This window comes from Gekko japonicus, unplaced genomic scaffold (genome assembly GCF_001447785.1).
Source record: "Gekko japonicus isolate JY-2015 unplaced genomic scaffold, Gekko_japonicus_V1.1 scaffold1334, whole genome shotgun sequence".
Taxonomy (NCBI): domain Eukaryota; kingdom Metazoa; phylum Chordata; class Lepidosauria; order Squamata; family Gekkonidae; genus Gekko; species Gekko japonicus.
In genome coordinates this window covers 144652-163726 of record NW_015168690.1, presented here as the reverse complement: position 1 = coordinate 163726, position 19075 = coordinate 144652, and the positions used below count along the sequence as shown (strand labels likewise).

Below are 19075 nucleotides of genomic sequence, written 5' to 3'. Positions count from 1 at the left end.
CTCTCTTACCAAACTTTGATGTTGTTTAGTGACTTTATTTTACACTCTCTATTGTAGTAAAATAAATTTTTATTTCTACAGACTTGTTGAAGTTTATAAACTAGAACAATGCTCTGTACAGGAAAAGGGTCTGTGATTACTGGATTTAAAGGATATGCTCACCTGTTGCTTTCCTTCAAACTTCAAACTGAAACCACACCTAAAAATGTGCAGTATGTTTTGATATGACACTAATGATTTATTTACTATGAACTGAGCATCATCGCACAGCAGCTTCTTGGGAATGGTGCCTCACAACTGCAATGAAAAACCAGAACATCTGTCAATGTGTAAATTTTAGTAAGCAGTGCTTATTATGATCACGTAGGGCTGCCAACCTCCAAGTGGGGCCAGGAAATCTCCTGGAATTACAACTGATCTCTTGACTACAGAGATCAGTTCCCATACAGGAAATGGTTGCTTTGGAGGGTAGAATCTATGGCATTATACCCCCACTGAGGTCCCTCCCCTCCCCTCTCCTCCCCAGGCTTCACCTCAAAATCTTCAGGAATTTCCTAACCCAGAGATGGTGATACGATATGTAGAAAAAAAAGTATGGTAATATATTTCAGTAAGTCCCTCAGAATTCATCTACTTCAAAACAAACCATGACCTCCTAATGTATACACCCTTTGTATTTTCATGTCTTTGTAAAGAGAGAGATGGTCTGATACAGACCCTCCAAAATTTGCACTGGAATCTCCAGAGCACATTTCAGTACTGGATTTGTGCAGATACAACCATCTGATGCCTCAGGAAAGAGTTTCTACAAGATCTAATCCTACACACACACACACACACACACGGAGCATATTGTTTTTTAAGAGCTCTTTTGGGTTTAGGATATTTTAGTATTTGAGTTTAGGACTTTTTAGGATTACTTTCCTTCTATAAGGTTTGTTATCCCATATATTTTAAATTTAATATGATCTTCATTTTATTGCTATTAGTCTCGACTACCTATTTTTGTTATTTTATTTTAAAGTATTTATTCCTTCATGGAATACATAGTTTAACAGATGCAGAAAAGATCACAGTAAACTGTTTATTATGATCATTTCTTTATTATGATGGTTTCTCTAATAAAAATACAAATTTTATCTAAGATTGCAGAGAAGTAGAATTAATTGTTCTTGTCTCCACTGTGGAAGATATGTGCTTTTACATAATCTCCATTTAAAAATGTATCATTAACTTCTCTGATTTCATACCAAGTGCAGCGAGATGACAGAAACTAAAAGTGAAAACCGGCCTTCAAAGGTTTGCCATGTTAGGTAACGCAGGGCCAGCAGGACTGTCTGAGTCTGTTTCTGTCAATTCTTGATTCTGCTTTTGTGATGAACTCTGACACTTGGCCCTTTTTTGCTAGAGGACCAGGCTGCAACCTCCTTCTCAGATAATACCACACACGAAACTACCCAACAACCTACCAGTATGAGTGCTTTCATTTGCTCCATTATATCCAGGCCCTTCTAATAATTCTCATGAAGGCAGCCAACCTGTGTCTGAGCAGCCCCACTTCAGACTGCAGACAAGGGATCACAAGACTGAATCCTCCCCAGTAAAAGAAAAATCCCTGCACAAAGAGTGCTAGCAATTATGGAGAAGACTATGGTAGATGCTTCTCCTTCATAGCTGGAAAAAGTCGTGCAAACTCCCACCTGCTCTACTTGTTTAACAAAAATTAGGCCAATGACTCAGCAGAAAGATGAAGTCCCAGCCTATAATGGTGTAAATTAATCCCGCAGCCCACTGTAAAGGGCAGGTAAACGAGTCATGCTTGGCCTTGCCTGCAAAGATGTGGCCCAGAGACTAGAAAGGAAGCAAATGGCCACTGAAACTGGCCCAATACAACAGACAGTAAGCCTGCAGCTTCTTTAAACCCAGAGGTCATTTTGGGGGGGATTGCGGGGGATTGCAGTTCCCCCGGGGGAGGTACGGGGGCGGGGCACATGACGAAGCCCCGCCCCCGGCCGCCCCGCTTCCGGCCCTCATTCAGCCAGGAGGAGGCAGGAGAAGAGGGAGGGTAAGTTGCTTCCTCCCTGCCTCTCCCCACCCCTGCCTGCCTGGGGCCAGGGAGGGCCTTCGCGGGGCTTCCTTGCACTCCCGCCGGCCTTGCAGGTACACCACCGGGCCCCTCATGGGGCTCGGCAGTGGAGCTGCAAGGCCAGCAGCAGCGGCCGGGACTGTTGGGGGCGGGGTGTGTGGCCTTATGACACACTTCCGGTGATGTCAGGGTGTGTGGCATATGCTAATGAGTTATGCTAATGAGTTCCCCTAGCTCTTTTTCTACTAAACGACCCCTGTTTAAACCTAGGACTTGTGATGCTTTCACCCCAGTGCCCAACAGGCCACCCTTAATCCCTGCTCAGACAAACAGCCTTTGAGCAAGCAAGGCCCAGCCCAGCTCTGCTCAGAAGTTGGGGAGGAAGTCATTTTGGTGAGAGAACTCTCTCATCCCAACAGCAATCCTTTGCTAGTCCCCAACCCCTTCTTAAGCAGGACTCAGGGCCTTTCCCTCTGGTAGACCCCACCACCTCCTGATCCCTTCCTTCCTCTCTAATTCAGTGGCAAGAGAAGCATCCAAATGGCATGAGGAACAGCAAGTCAGGTAGGCATCAAGGCAATCATTTTCTCTTCACTAATAATACAGTTTTATTCTACTGGGAAGACTCTATGGAAGGAATACAGCTTACAGGACTCGGGTAAGGACTAAGGAAAGAAATGAAACATGGGGAAATTGCTGAACTACTTGGAACTTACAAATCCTGAGCATCTGATCTCCCCTTTCATTGGGAGATTCATATGGGTGTATATGTAAAAAAGAAAAAAAAAAGTGTGACCTTTGCATGGTCACGCTTTCCCAGCAGTCACACACAGATATGTACAGAAGGGACAGCTCCTTTCCAGATCTCCCTCCCACATGTGTATAAAAGCCTTAACCAGTCTGGGCCTTGGGTTCTGGAAGCAACAGCTTGCCAGAACCTACTCAGCCCATTGTGAGGCGTTGGCATATTTTTGCTCCTGGCTGTGAAAGTATGCCTGTGCGGGAGGATGAGGTTTATCCCAGCCTTTGTGCCACCACTAACGCTGGTCAGTCTCCATACCTGTCACCCTCCTACTACTCTTATCCATGAGAAGCACTTACTTTTAAATCCAGACTGCCACTTAATTTTTTACTGTATTGCTTCATCTCTTTTCCAACTACTTCCCACCTCCAGCTTGGGAAACGCCTGGAGTTTTGGGGGCAGAGTCTCGGGAGGGTGGAGTTTGGGGAGGGGAAGGGGTTTGGCAGAGATGTGATGCCATAAGGGATGTTCTGCCACAGGAGCCCACCCTCCAAAACTGCCATTTTCTCTAACAGAACTGATTTCTATAGTCTGGAAATCAGTTATAATTCTGGGAGACCTTCTTCTTCCACTAGGAGGCTGGCAGCCCTAACTTCCCACAATCCTTTCTCCCATTCTTATCCACTATTATTCTCCTTAGAAAATAAAAGTCAGTCTGATGTAGTGGTTAGGAGCGTGGACTCTAACCTGGGAGAACTGGGTTTGATTCTCGACTCCTACACATGCAAGCTGCTGGTGTGACCTTGGTTACAAGTTCTTTCAGTTACAAGTTCTTTCACAGCTGTTCTCTCATGAGCAGTTCTTGAAGGAGCTCTATCATCCCCACCTACCTCACAGGGTGTCTGTTGTGGGGAGGGGAAAGGAAATGAGACTGTAAGACACTCTGAGACTCCTTCAGGTAGTGAAGGGCAGGGTCCAATATCGTCTTCTTCTTCTACAAGAAAACGATGGTGGCACTATTAGCACAAATCAATTCCATGCACCCCAGGCATGAGGGAAATCGCCACAAGAGTAGCAACATAGCCACGAGTGAGGGAATTCTGACAAGAGGCAGAGCACATGCTGTTCAGAGCTGTGTATTACAGTGCAGCCTGAAGATTAAAAAAGCCAATGAAGCAGTTGGGCCAACAGATGACAAGCACCACGAAAATCACTGAAGGATAAAAGATTACAGAAAAGGTGAACAAATTCTTTGCACTGGTCTTCACTGTGGAAGTTGTGGGGTGGTTATCCATGCACAGCTATTTTTTACCCCATTTAAATTTTTTATTGAGTATTATAAAGGGAGAGAGGGTAGGGAATAGGGAAAGGGTACAAAGGGTAAAATTAAAGAGAATAATGCTTATAATTACGTCTACATACAATGTTACATTATTCATTCTACTTATACAATCTGGTATATCTTTGTATTATATCTATTCACTTAAACCCATACATTTTTTAGTATCTGCATTAGCTAGAATATTGTCTTTAAGCATTCAATAAATTTTTAATAAAACATTCCAAATTTATTGGTTATATTTGAACTATATTAATTTCATATCCACGGATTCTCATATTCAAGCTTATATAACTTCCTAATCATTTACTACCAAGCTAATCCTTATGCATACCATTAAAGGTCCCTAACATCCTACTATTTGTAAATAGTCATTCTCCAATACAACTCTCAAAAATAAAACATAAATTCAAATCTCAATATTACATAAGATTCTCTAAAATAACGTATGCAAATGCCTTATAACATATACTTCTTTGACATTTAATTTTAATTTCAGTTTTACTTAGACTTGTCTTCTTAAATATCTTTTATAAGATATATGAAATATCTTAAATAACCATCTTTTTACCAAAAAGGAAGATAAAGTTTTTAACAACTACCTTATAACATATACTTCTTTAACTTTTAATATTAATTCCAGTTTTACTTTGTCTTCTTGAATATCATTAACCATCCTTTTACCAAGAGAAAAGAAAAGAAGAAGAAACTTCCATACAGCTATTATTAATATTTATCTATAAGTCACATTACAAGGTTTTAAAGCTTTTCTAAAATATCGAGTAAAATTACCTTGTAATATTTATATCTTTTAACATTTAATTTTTAATCTCATTTTCCCTTAAGTTTTGTATTCGTAAATCTCATTATATTCCATTTTGAATGTCACTTCCCCTGCTATCGCAATTCGGTCTTGGGTATTTCTCCCCCCTCCCTTTTCCTTTCCTTCTTGAATTCCCAGCATTTTATCTTCTACAATTGTGAGTTGTTCTTGTGATGTTTCAGTATGGGATTAGAACTTTCTCCTTGTTTGCTTGTTCTATTTAAGAAGAATGTGTTGATCGTGGTTGAGGTCATCTTCTTCTCCTCCATCTTGCCATCTTGTGGTTCTTTCAGTTCAGGAAGGCTTACAGCTATGTCCTCCATTTTCACTGTAAAGAAATTAATCTCTGGTATTTCCACATCTTCCAATCTCGGCTCACCACTCAGAACTTGTGCTTCATTTGGGAACTGTTTCAGTAGACGTGGTTAAATTTACAAGAAAGCTCCTGGACATGACCCACGAAAAATGTGTTAAAAATGTCCTTTAATGTTTCTGTTATTGCTTGGAGAGTAATCATTGTTCCCACGGAGCAATTCAGTCAAATACTTGGACCAACTGAGTTTATTTAGTTTGAGCCAGAGAATCCAAGTTTTTCCAGATACTCTTTATAGTTTCTTCCAGCAATAGTCCTTCTCTGAGTCAAATTTATTTTCAATGTAGTCCAAATACATTCCAAAATAAATACTTGATTCTTAGAGTCACAGTCAGCTTTTTAACATATTTAGAATATCAATTCCACTTTCCAATTTACAATCAATAGGGTATAGCACCCTTGAAAATCTTCAAATAATTATAATCCCTTTTAAATGTTGTTTCCTTTCGCTTGAAAGCTGCTTCCAAATCAGGAGGAGGAGAGATGACTGTGTGTCAGTTCCCCCCTCCCTTTCTCCTTCTGAACTTTTTTACAGTGTGGTTAAATCCTCCACTCTATTTCAGCCAATAATTCAAACAAAAGAAGAAAATAAAAACTTACTAGCAGAATATTTTCTTATGGTTAAGAGGTAGGGTCACTTGATGTAGAAGAAGGCTTAATTTCAGTTCTTAAAAAGTCTGGTAGTCACAACTTGCTGCCAAAATGGCGATTGCAACGGCTGAGGCTTCAGGGCAAATGGGAGTCTCCAGAGCCAAGCTGCCACTAAGATTTGGCTCCCCGTCATGTCCCTTGCTTCAGGAACCCTCTCTTGGGGTCCCCCTAGGAGTTTGGGTAGCCCAGACTCCCCCAAACAGTGCAATTCGGGTGGCTGCTGGAGTGAACTCCACAGCTCCCCCCGATCTCGTTGCGTCGAAACCGGACGTTCCACAGCTATTTTCAGGGAAAGTGTCTGAAGAACTGAAATTAAACATAAGTGCCAAGAAAAGAACAAATCACTCGATCTGGGTATGTGAAATCCTTTGATCTCCTAACAAAAACATGCAACGTCATCAAAACCAGCTTTTGTATCGGAGGACTGAAAAGTAGCAAATGTAATGCCTTTTTCTAAAAAAAAAAAAAAGGAAGGGGGGAATCCAAGAAATAACAGGCTAGTCAGTTTAACATTTGTACTAGTTAAATTAGTAGAAACAATTATAAAGCATTATTAAGCACACAGAGGAACAAGCTGTACAGAGAAAGAATTGGAAGCCTTTTGCAAAAAAAGAAGTCCTGTCTCACCAGCCTTCTAGAGTTCAACAGAGTGCTGTTTGCCTTATTGGATTGCACCATCTGTAGCCCATCAGGATGCACGCAGCCTCTACTCAACAGGGCAAATAATGCTCTTGGAGTTACTAGAGGTCAGGAAAATAGCACAGGAGAGAAAACAGAAGCACCTTCTCCTCCAACATACTGGTTCCCATCCAAATCGGGGTCCTGTGCTCTTGGGAAATGAGTTCCCTAGCATCTGATGTCTGACAGTCTCAAAATCAAATTGGGGGAGATTACATATGTCGTTTGATCTGGGAGATAGGACACTAAACATGGCAAACGAGAGTCAGTATAAAAGGTTTCACACTGCAGCAAAAAACTCTAACTCTAACTCAGTATAGGTTTTGATGTTCTTGTTGACAAACTGGTAAAATGTGGTTTGGATCCTATTGTTGCCATGCAAGCCTATCAATGTTTTTATGAACTGTATGGACTGTGCAAAAGGACTGTACAATATGGAGACCTGGGAATACCTGTTGAGACTGCACACCTGAAAGAGGGACACCTTCCTTTAGCGTTGCTGCTACAGTGATGGTCCAGAGTCACCAGCCATCTCGCCTGCTGTGAGATGAAGCAGTTCCATAAGCCTGCACAAAGCTTCAGATGCCATGCCATGGAAAGACACGAGGACAGAGAACTGCAGACTCCATTAGGAGTTTCTTCCAGCACATGTAGGCAACCCCTTTTCCCCCTCTTCCAGCTACCTACAAATCTAATCAAGAGACTCTATTCATGGTTGCTTAGCAACTAATCACTCACCCATCAGCAAGCCTGCTAGGGCCATCAAGAGACAATAGCCCTAGCCTGATGATTCAGTCACTCTTCATCCAGGTGCCAGTCCCCAGACCAAGTTACTAGCTCTCAATATTGACCACTCCTTAGTCCCTCTCCCCTCTCCCCGCCAGCCAATAGTATGTTTTATGGGACGGACTATCAGGAAAGGTTGAAGGAGCTGGGTATGTTTAGCGTGGAGAGGAGACGACTGAGAGGTGATATGATAACCATCTTCAAGTACTTGAAGGGCTATCATCTAGAGGGTGATACGGAGTTGTTTTCTGTTGCCTTAGAAGGTCAGACCAGAACCAATGGGTTAAAATTAAATCAGAAGAGTTTTCAGCTAAACATTAGGAAGAATTTCCTGTCCGTTAGAGCAGTTCCTCAGTGGAACAGGCTTCCTTGGGAGGTGGTGGGCTCTCCTTCTTTGGAGGTTTTCGCGCAGAGGATAGATGGCCATCTGACAGCAATGCTGATCCTGTGAACTTAGGCAGATCATGAGAGGGAGGGCAGGAAGGGGTGCATTAGTACTTAGTTCTTGTGGCCCTTTCTTACATGCCCAGGGAAATGCTGATTGCCGCTTTGGGGTCAGGAAGCAATTTTTCTCCAGGCCAGTTTGACTGGAGATCTTGGAAGGGTTTTTTTTTGGTTTGTTTTTTAAAGTTTATTTATAAGTTTTTCCCTTGCATAACTGTGTACATTCTAAAATTTAGTACATATAGAGTAGGGGTTCCTATCAGTTCTGACCCATGCAGAGAGCCCTGTGCAGAAGCAGGGGAGGACAAGGAGGGAAGCTCCAGGCAGGAGGCCAACCTCTCTTGAAGTGCAGACTCAGAAAGTCCTGCACTCACCACCATTTCCCACTTTTTTGGGGGAAGGGGGATGAATAAAAACCCACCAGAGGATTCTAAAAGGAGGGCACTTTCACCTTACCACATTTTAGAAGAATGGCTGAAAGGGAGAGGACAACAAGGCATTGCAGCTTACAGAGTCCAGCCAGTCTGATGGACTCCTAATGGTGACAGCAGAGGGCAGACTGTAAGCTGCAACGATGGGTTTCTGTTTGAATTGTGATGTGGGAATTTAGCTGAGAGACCATTACTTAATGGGTGTGCAAACTAGGGATCATCCGCCAACTATACCAGAGTCAGAACCCTCTCAGAGCGGCACAGAAGACAGACAGGAAATATCTTTATGGAATTTATTAAGAAAATAGCCCTAATAGACTCAGCTAATTAATAAAAATATCACACACAGACACAAGAGCTAGGAAATAATGGGGTGAAGTGATCTTAAGAGATCAAAGATAAAAGAAGCAGAAAGCGTTGATGGCAGGCAGTCATAGCTACCTTCTGCAGAGGAGAGTCCACAGTGGAGAACCACTGACAGACCTATAAATGATACTTCCATGTTCAAGTACCATATACCTCTGTGTACTTGCTGGAGGGGAACAAGCTGGGTTGGAATGTTTATGTCCATTTACGGCCCTCTGGATGCGTTTTATCATTGTGAGAAACAAATCACTGGTCTGATTCTGCAGGGCTTAATATTACCTTGATCCATTAAACCTTTTGGTCCAGGCATACCTCGAATTATCATTATGAAGGAATCATTGCAACTACCAGTTACATTGTTGTATGTGCACATACCATCAAGTGAGCTTCCTACAAACACCCAATGAACAGTCTTGAGATGCCAAAATTGGAAAAATGTTACTGTAATATCTGGGCCTTGGGGCTGACATGAGATGAGCTCCAAGTACATCTTGGGACAGAGATGTTAGGTGAACAGCATGTGCTCTGCATCAGCAGTGGGCAGGGGTCATTTGGGGGGGGGACGTGGGGGGACGCCATCCCCCCGGGTGAGGTGTGGGAGGGCGGGGCCTGGAGCTCCCTGCTGGTGCCCGCTGGAGGTCGCCGCCGGCTGTGGGGAGGACACACTTCCGGTGATGTCAGGGGGTGTGGCATATGCTAATGAGTCCCCCTAGCTCTTTTTCTACGAAATGACCCCTGGCAGTGGGTACCTTTACCACCAATCTCCATGGAAAAGAGGATAGCCACATTTCAGGTTCTGAGAGGTGCTGGCTGAAGGCTTTTCTTTGACACTGACTTGAGCATTAACATTCTTCATGTGCAAAAGGGTTCCGTAAAAAGCACTAATACAATAACTGAGTGGGTGATAATAAGACTGCAGACCACTAAATGATGGCCACTAACTAGTACCAAGGATGCAAAGCCTCTGAACTAAACACATAACACTCCTGAAATTTTTGAAGTCATGGGGAAAATGTTTTTCCAGGGGTTTTTGTTATAAATATTTTTGCTACTTTACATAGCATATATATTGTATTAATTGATATATTTATAGAATTTTAAAGTGCAAATACCTTACTTTCCTATACCCAATACAAAAGCAACAGAGTTGCAAACTGCAACACCCAATGCTATCTTAGCATGTTTCACCCATTCCAAAAGGGGGGGGGGAATCTAGAGGGTTTTTTAAAAGTATTCTCTAAAATTTCCCAGTTTTTCCATGGGAAAAAATTGAAAAAGTTCTTGGGAAGAATTTTTCCCCATTTATGGGGGGTCCCCTAATTTTTCCCATTTTTTCCCCCAGACCTTCACATCTCTGTCTGAACTGCATGTATCTCCCTCAGGTTCAATAGGGGTTGCTTGGAAGAATGGCAGATTATATACGGGATTGTAAAATACAATGAGTTGTTATCATCACAGAGAGCTAAGGGAAGGCCTTTGCTACCTGGGCTGCTGTTTGCTTTCTACTTAATCAGTTACTAAAGCAGATTGCAAATTATCTAGTGACAAATGATAGCCTAGCAACCAGAAATCTTTCTCCACAAATTAAAGGCTAGATTGTTATATGCACATCTTCCATAAACTTGTGAGCGAAGGTCTACTCAAGTAATACATTTGCATTATCTTTGTTTTTTGAGTCCATATTTGAAGTACACATTTTTCTACCTCTAATGAAACACATGATTTTGGTGTTGTTTTTTTGAATGAAAGGGGACCATCTCTTGCTTTCAGCTGCTGGCAGGGGATGGGTAGCACGTGAACCTTTCAGACAGCAAAAAAGAAGGGTGCCTAAAAAGTTTACAGTTACCCATCTCGTGTAGCACATACTTAAAATATATATTTTTATAATCAGTCTATAAATCAGTCTCAAATATTTTATAAGTGAATATTTTAAAGATGAGCTTTACTTTCGTTTAACATAACTTCAGTTCAAGCTGCTGGTTTTGACATATAAAGCCGTAAGTGACATGGGACATTTAGGACACACAACGGGCAGGATCCCACCCAAAATTTCTATACATGCAAGAGGAAGCATGGATTTTCTCCAATTCCCCCCTTCTATGGCAGACCTCTGACTCCCCCCAAAACTATTGCTGGGTGTCCTCTATGCCCCCAGAGCAGCATGGGGAGTAGTTTGGGTTGTTACAGGAGGGTGGCTGTGGGCAAGTTGTGCCTCCACAGGCAAAAATCATTCTGTCCACAGAATTTTACGCAGGATCCCATCCTGAATTCTAAGTCACACCAAGGCCCTAAGTATACAATCTGTGCCAAAGCATATCTGTATCACACTGTCTATGGAGTTACTCATACTGTCGTAACTATGGAATTCTGCCCACTGGAGATATACTAGAGTTTGATCATCTCACCAACAGCACTGATGTCAGTATTTTAATGAACACAGTCAACCAGTTGCTCAAACAAGGGAAGGTAAATTTAATCTTATGATTTGGGGAAAATTTTAAAGCTTGATCTACATTCCACTCCAATGAATTAGGTTTCCTACAGCATTAATTCTCCCACAGTTTTCTAGTATTATAAATATATTATCAATACAGCAAGAAGCCCCGATTCTAACAAACTCAAGGTTTCTAAACCAGCTGCACCATTTAATTCAGAGGGATTAAGATGTTTGCAGAGCTGGATTTTATACTGCAGAAAGTTTCAGAAGACAGATTATTTCACTGTTTGAAGCCAGTGAAAAGAAACACAACATCATTTTAAACAACTGCCTTTTTTCAATTATCTTGTTCCTGTAATAGAGTTGTCCAAGTAAACGGAACCAAATTGTTTTAATAAAAATTGAGGAGAGTAAAAAAAAAAAATCTTACCTCAGAAATCCTTTCCACTAAATTAACTAAGTATATTCTTTGTACCATACATATAGTTTTCACCCTAAGGCATATATCAAATGACTTTTCCAAAGCAAAACACAGATGTTTAGGCAAAGAACAACATTTCTCAGTAGCTCTGACGTGTCACAGGTCAAATGTAACACATTTTATATTTATGGAATCTGGGAAACATCTTGTTTGGATCAAAGCTGAGATGGGCAGTGTTTGACAGGACTGCAGTTAACAAATTTTGTATACAGTAAACTAAATGAATAAAACCATAACATAAATATACAGTGGAACATCAAGTATGTTTCTTTGGCTTCATATGCTACCAAAGGCTTTAATCAACTACTTCTCAGTTAGCGTTAGATAGCTTTAGATGGGATTATTACAAAAATATTTTTCTCAAAGATGCTTTCAGCAAACCCTCTATGCAACATTGAAGGCAGAATACTGTAAAAGTGGCAGTGCCTTTCTTTTGAAGTCACATGTACAAAGAAGTGTGTAGCGGGGGGGGGATCACTGACACTTTCTTGGAAAGTATTCTAAATATATAGGCTTATTAGGACTACTTCACACAAGACATTTTTGTGCTGTGGTACAAAACACATGGTTCACATCAGATGTGAAATGGATGCTCAATGACGTTTCCATGTTCATGCCTTTAAAACAAATGAAGTGGACTGCTCCTTTGCTAGGGGCCACTTACCTATATTTTTAAAGGAATTATCAGCAACACTCATAAACCCAAGAACATTTCCCATCCAACACAATACATATACATTTTGTACCACAGACAAATACATATTGAGAGGCAAGACTTGTGCAGCAACTTTGTTTGATCTGTATTGATACTGCTGTACTGTACAACAGTTGGGAGGACCACCAGGTGAGAGTGTATTTTGAAAGCATTCCAACCCTATAGGGTTAATTGTCTAAAATCTTTCTGAGACTTCTCAATCCATGGCCTCTTAGTAGGGCTAGATATTATATAATCCTTTGTCATGTAGCATGTTTATTTGCATATTAAAAACAAACTAGACCAAGACCCTTAAGCAAGTGTGGTTTTGATTCCTTTAAAGGTAGGAAATAAACATGAAAACAAGCTAACAAAGATGTTCAACTGGAAGATCAGACCTCAGTGATAACACACATTCAACTGGGAAAAGCAGAGTGGTAGATCAGTAACATGGCAAAGCTTCATAATCCATTTAACCTTTCAATCCTATCAAAATTCTAAAACAAAACAAAGCACAGCTTTAAATAGTCCCTTTCCCTCCTATATTGGAATTTCTATTTCATTTTTTAAAGGATCATAAAGTCCTAAGAGGAACCTGGCATTATAGGCAGTGCCAATGGAGCCCCCAACTAACAAAGCACAATGGCACCTCTAATTTCAGCCTTCAGTACTATACCTGATGATCCAGTTGTGGTGGGCCTCTCGCTATGTGTAGAGAAACTTATGGAAAAGATTCTACTTTTCAGTTACTGCTGCTCAGTAATTCCATTTTGTTGTATTTTGTACTTTGTTACCACACTTCCTTAAGTGAACAGGAAGGTGCTCGTACCAGTGGAGCTTGCCTTTTAAAAAAGGATGATGCATCATGAAATTTTACAACAAGTGTACACATTGGCTCTTGGGTCTGTAAGCGGAAGTAAAAACCAGTGTTCCATTAGAACACACTTCATATCCCTGAGCCACCTTATCAAAAGGGAAGCATACATTGTGCTCTGTAAACCTATGCATAATAACTGCCATTTAAAGTCATCAATTTCACTGGGCTTAATTTTCATCAAAATACACTGTTAGACCCTTCTATGCAGCTTAAAACAATGACTGCACGCTAAGATCTGACTAAGCATTCAGATATTCCTATGCTTTTGATTCTGTTTTGTGGCAAGATTTCCCCCTTTTAAGAAATGCAAAATTCTTGCAAGGAATTTAAGTACACCTTGGTGCTCAATTAAACACAGAAGTCAGAAGCACTCTCAAGAGAGGCTTGTACACCCCTATTTCAACTATGCAACTTGTGGAAATTACTTAATTATACTGGAAGACTTTGCATATTCGTTGGGTTGGGTTCTCAGTAACACTTTGCCTCCTTAAATACCTTTAGATTATTCATTCAAAAGTCTTAGAGAAGAGAAAATAACAAATTGAGGGAAACAGTGCAGAAAATATTTAGGCATTGATACATTTTCCTAAGTAAATTTTTAAGAAATTTAAGAGCTTAAAGATTTTTAAGATACCTGAGGGCCCAACCCACCAGGAACTCTGCCAAAATAAACAGGAAACATGCAGGAATATAGCCACACTTGTGTACCCTCTGCATCACATATGCTTCCAGTTCTCCTCAAGTTCAGTTCTTTAAGCCAGAAAGATCCCCAAAAGAACACATGACAATAACAAGAAGGTATATATCAGGTAGAAGTTTCCATAGCAGCAGAAAGGGGCTCTAATTAACTTTGGATGTTAAGAAAGAAACAGCTACTTCAACAGGAAGCTAAGCTCTCTATTACAAAAGATCATACATATAGTTTTGACTGATTTCTGCATATCTGCCTTCTCATGAACCTCGTAACATTTTCCTATGCAACTTTATACTTAATTTTTCCTGTGCAATAAAACCAATTGTTTCCCTCTTAAGGCAATACCTGAATTACAGAAGATATGAAATCATTATATCCTCACGAGTTCAATTTCACATCTTTCTATCAGACACAGTGTCTGTTCCTCAACAAAGCATGGCAATAAGGATTTAAATACTCATATATCAGTTTTGGGAACAACCAGAAACTCAATGTTTAAATCTCAATCCAACCAAGAAGTTGTCTGTCCTTGACCTGGACATCTTTTCTTAAAGTCACAGTTCTCCATTTTGTTTTCTTGCATATAAGCCCAAACAGGCACAGAGTCCAACAGCACTGAGAACCATACCCAGCAAGATAGCTAGTGCGTCGCCTGTATCCAAAGCTTCCACAGCTGGAACTCCAACCAGCAACGAAAAAAGCACCAAGAAGAGATGTAACGCATTCCCTGGAGCAGCCATGTTCCCGACTTGCTGATCAGTTGATCTTGAGGAAAAGACTAACTGTGGGCACTTTAAGCGTATCTAAAACACAAATCGAGAGAAAAATAAAGACAATAGATGTGATTGATCTATTATGAAAACCTATTAGAGCACACGGCTCTGGTACCGCATGCATTAGTACAAAGTCATCCCCCCAAACCCAAATGTGCTGTCCTGCAGGAAAAACCAATCCATAACAGTAAAATACAAAATTATTCCTATCTACAAGAGCAGTTCTGCAGTGCAACAAACTGCCTCAAAGACTGCGGAAGCTCTTGGTGGCATGTTTTGAATGAAAGCATGGAGAGGTGTGTGCTGCATGCAGGCATTGTTTAATACTGTGCTAGAGCAATAATTCACAATAGAGCTAGATCAAGATGGGTAGCTGTGTTAGTCTGTCTGTAGCTGAAGAAGTGAGCAATGAGGAAGTGAGCTCATACCCTGCCACAAATTTTGTTAGTCTTTAAGGTGCTACTAGACTTTTACTCTCTTCTGCTACAACCGAACTGACATCCACAAAGGAATATTCAACTTGTGAATGACTGCCATGGTATAACAATAGTAGAACACCCAACAATGTCTGGATGCAACCTCTGGGAGAAAGATTCTTCAAGCTGTTAGGGCCAATTGCTATATGATGGTTAGAGCATAGAAAAATTTTCAGGCCAGATACAGTTGTTCTTGGAGGAAACATGGGGAAGCTTTACATGCATAGATCTTGTAGACCTACAGTAATATCTGTACTGCCTTTCCATATGGCACCCATAAATCAAGGGCTTGTTCTAATGTTCTATAGCTCATGTAAAACAGTTACCACTATCTGTTTGCATGATATATGACTAAAGCACATGTATTAAAAACACTATCAGCATAACACCTCATTTATTAATGTGAATTTTTTTAAAAAAAACCCAGTAAAACCACCAGTTTTTCCAAGACTCCCTTGCTTTGGGCTGTGGCTCAGTGGCAGAGCATCTGTTTTGAATTCAGAACATCCCAGGTCCAGTTAAAAGGATCAGGTGAGAGGCAATGTGAAAGACCTACCTCAGACTCAAGAGAGCTACACCAGTCAGAACAGATGTTAAGCAGAAGGCAGCTTCCTGTGTTCAAACAAATACATTTGGGGTATGTGTGTCCATGTGTGTACAAACATACGTGTATTGCCAGATCAATGCTTACAGCAAATGCTATCTATGTCATGTAACTTCACAGAGCTATTACACTGACCCAGGTTTAGATCCTCACTTTGCCACAGAAGCTTGCTGGGTGACCTTAAGCAGTCACACACTCTCAGCCTAACCAACCTTGCAGGGTTATTGTAATAATAGAACAGAGAACAATGTAAGCAGCTTTGGGCTCTGCACTAGTAAGTAAATAAATAAGTTATAATAAAACTGTTACGGAGAAATGAAGTTTAGGAATATGCAGTCTGCTAAGATGATGAGTATGCTTTTTTATTCCTAAAGAATGTTTACAAGATTATGCATGGGATAGAGCAGGTAGAGAAAGAAGTACTTTTCTCCCTTTCTCACAATACAAGAACTTGTGGGCACTCAATGAAATTGCTGAGCAGTCATGTTAGAACGGATAAAAGAAAGTACTTCTTCACCCAAAGAGTGATTAACACATGGAATTCACTGCCACAGGAGGTGGTGGCGGCTACAAGCCTGGACGGCTTCAAGAGGGAATTAGATAAACACATGGAGCAGAGGTCCATCAGTGGCTATTAGCCACAAGGTATAGATAGGAAATCTCAGTTTGGGGCAAGTATTGTTGGTTCTTGGGGGGGGGGGCAACAGTGGGAGGGCTTCTAGTGCCCTGGCCCCACTGGTGGACCGCCTGATGGCACCTGGTATTTTTGGTCATTGTGTGACAGTGCTGGACTGATGCGCCATTGGCCTGATCCAACATTGGCTTCTCTTATGTAAGGCACAACACACTGCCCAGGCAAATAAAAATTAATAAACCCACTACATTTGAGGACTATGTTGTGCAAGATAAGTAAGGATACTCGCACAACAGAAAACTGCAACACACTAGACTAAAACAGGTGACATCTATTGATTAAAAAAAAAATCATATAGCACCTCAGGAACAAGACACTGCAGTTGTGTACATTTAAAAACAAATTAAAATCCCCCTAACACAGCAAATTGGGTAGTAAAATGTCAACGATGGGGGGATTAACACCAGGGATTAAGCGACAGACAAACAGTGCAACCTTGCACGTACTCACTTTAGCCTACTACTACTGAAACCAATGGCACAGACTGGCATAAATTCCCAGAAGACTACATGGAAATCGACCCCAACATACTCAAAGGCAAAGAACCTCTGCTGAAAAGAAGAGACAAAAACGACAGGCTTCTACTGAAATGAAGAGACTGCTTAACCTCTGCTGAAGAGACAAAAACGGGAGTCCCCCACAAGAGTCCTTCTCTTAAAATCTTACCTGTATTTAGCGATCTTCTTCGTCAAAGATAGGATCTTGAATATTCTGCAGCCGTCAGACTCCGAAGCACCTACTGAAACAACGCCCACCCCGCCCCAAAGAAACACGCTCAATTAAACAGAACAAGACCGAAACCTTATTCGAACAAGCCAGAGCTGAGAAGCCGGATTCAGGAAAGGGTATAGGCTCAAGGACTCGGAGCTCTGAACCGGAGCCTAACAGTCACGTGCAGTAGCATGAGCCATGCTAAAAATATAAGATCAACTTCTCTGCAAACAATTTGGCTAACTTGGCTGTAAATAAATAATAGGAGACTTAAAACAATCCCACCCACCACCAATAAAAGAAAAAGATTACAGGAATCTTCCCAAAGATACATCCTACATACGATTTGCTCAGAACATAGCAAACACACATTACCTTCCTGGAAGCGGCCATTACCCAGTCGAAAGAAGAAGAGCATGTGATTGGCTTGTGCTCCCGGAATCACAACTGCCTACAACTCCCATCATGCACTGCAAAGCTTTCTTGTTAACACTTGACGTCAAATTTTCTAAATGTTTCGTTTGAAAACCTGATTTTTTATATGGATGCCATTTCAGGCGACTTGTCCTGATTTTTTCCCCGTTCATACAGGTTGTTAGATTTCGTTGACAACGGCTGCATAGTTTATTGGGTAAACTTTATTGGCATTAATGAATTTAATTTCTTCTTGTTTTCACATAGGATGGAATGGAAACAGAATCTAGAAGAGAACTTCAGAGCAATGCTCCCTCTAAGCTGTGGAGTCTTGTGAGCAAAAATTCTACTTTGTGAGCTACTGGCATTGAAGTTATGAGCGAGCGATTTGGCTCCTGCATAAATTGGTTTGCTCTGGAGCCATCCTTCCTGAGCTAAGAGAAAAATGTGTGAGCCGGAAGCTAAAAAACTGTGAGCTAACTCACACTAACTCAGCTTAGAGGGAACACTGCTTCAGAGGTGCCCTGGGGGATTCAGACCAGTAGTCCATTTAGTCCAGTATTCTGTTTCACACAGTGGCCAACCAATTACCCTGTATGCCTAATGAACCATCCACTGGCCTTGAAACCAGGACTTTATTCTACCCGAAGGAAAGTATTAGAAATCAAGAGTCAAATAGAGAAACAATTATATGTTAAAAATAGCAGTACCTGAGTGAAAAGACTTACACAGTGAGGAAACACGTTTATACTATATGATAAAATACAAGAAATAAAATGTAATACACGGCAGCCTTCCGGGTCCTGAATTTGCCCAGGACATCTTACAAGCCAAGTTGTCAGGCTCTTAGATCAGAGACAGACGGTTATACTTAGATTCAGAGGGTAGCTATGTTGGTCTGTAGTAGGACAGCTAGATTCAAATCCAGTAGTAACTTAGAGACGAACAAGATTTCCAGGTAGCAGCTTTCAAGAGTCAAAGCTCCCTTTGTCAGATTGTATCTGACGAAGTGAGCTGTAACTTTCGAGAGCTCATACCCACAAAATCTTATTGGTCTCTAAGGCTCCAGTGGTTCTACTTAGAGTTGTCAAGTTTTGTTCTCATTATTTTCCTCTGCTTTTAATAGCTGTGTGACCAGTGCCTGTTCAACAAGTGAAGTTCCCAGGCACACAAATGCATTGATGGGAAGAGCTTCACTGAACAGAAGCCATGTCAAAAAGAACCTGGTGAACAGAAGGCACCTGCGCAGTACACAATTCACACAAGTGTTTTGTGTCAGATTTCTGTAATCATTTGTTGGTCTCCCAGAACACATAACACAAATGCTGGCATGATACGTTTTATGTATCCAGCTTTTCCAAACTTAAGCAAGGTTTTTTTTTAATAGAACTTTTCTTGCTATTCTGTGGGCCTTGCCCCAGAAGGACTCCTGTGACTTATGAGTGTCACTAGCTCCACCAGAGACTTGTATCTCTGTGTGAGCTGCACAATGGTAACAGAA

The 19075-nt window shown here is 41.1% G+C and overlaps 1 long non-coding RNA gene across 1 annotated transcript in view; it reads right to left on the bottom strand.

Moving 5' to 3' along the window:
* LOC107114028 overlaps nt 1-17567 on the bottom strand; it is a 19097-nt gene extending 1530 nt beyond the window's left edge. Inside the window, exons 1-3 of the long non-coding RNA XR_001482635.1 lie at nt 17536-17567; nt 17116-17188; nt 14531-14705 (exon numbers count right to left, since the gene is read on the bottom strand). This is a non-coding gene — a long non-coding RNA (uncharacterized LOC107114028). The remainder of the gene's footprint in view (nt 1-14530; nt 14706-17115; nt 17189-17535) is intronic.
* Between the last annotated feature and the right edge of the window lie 1508 nt (nt 17568-19075).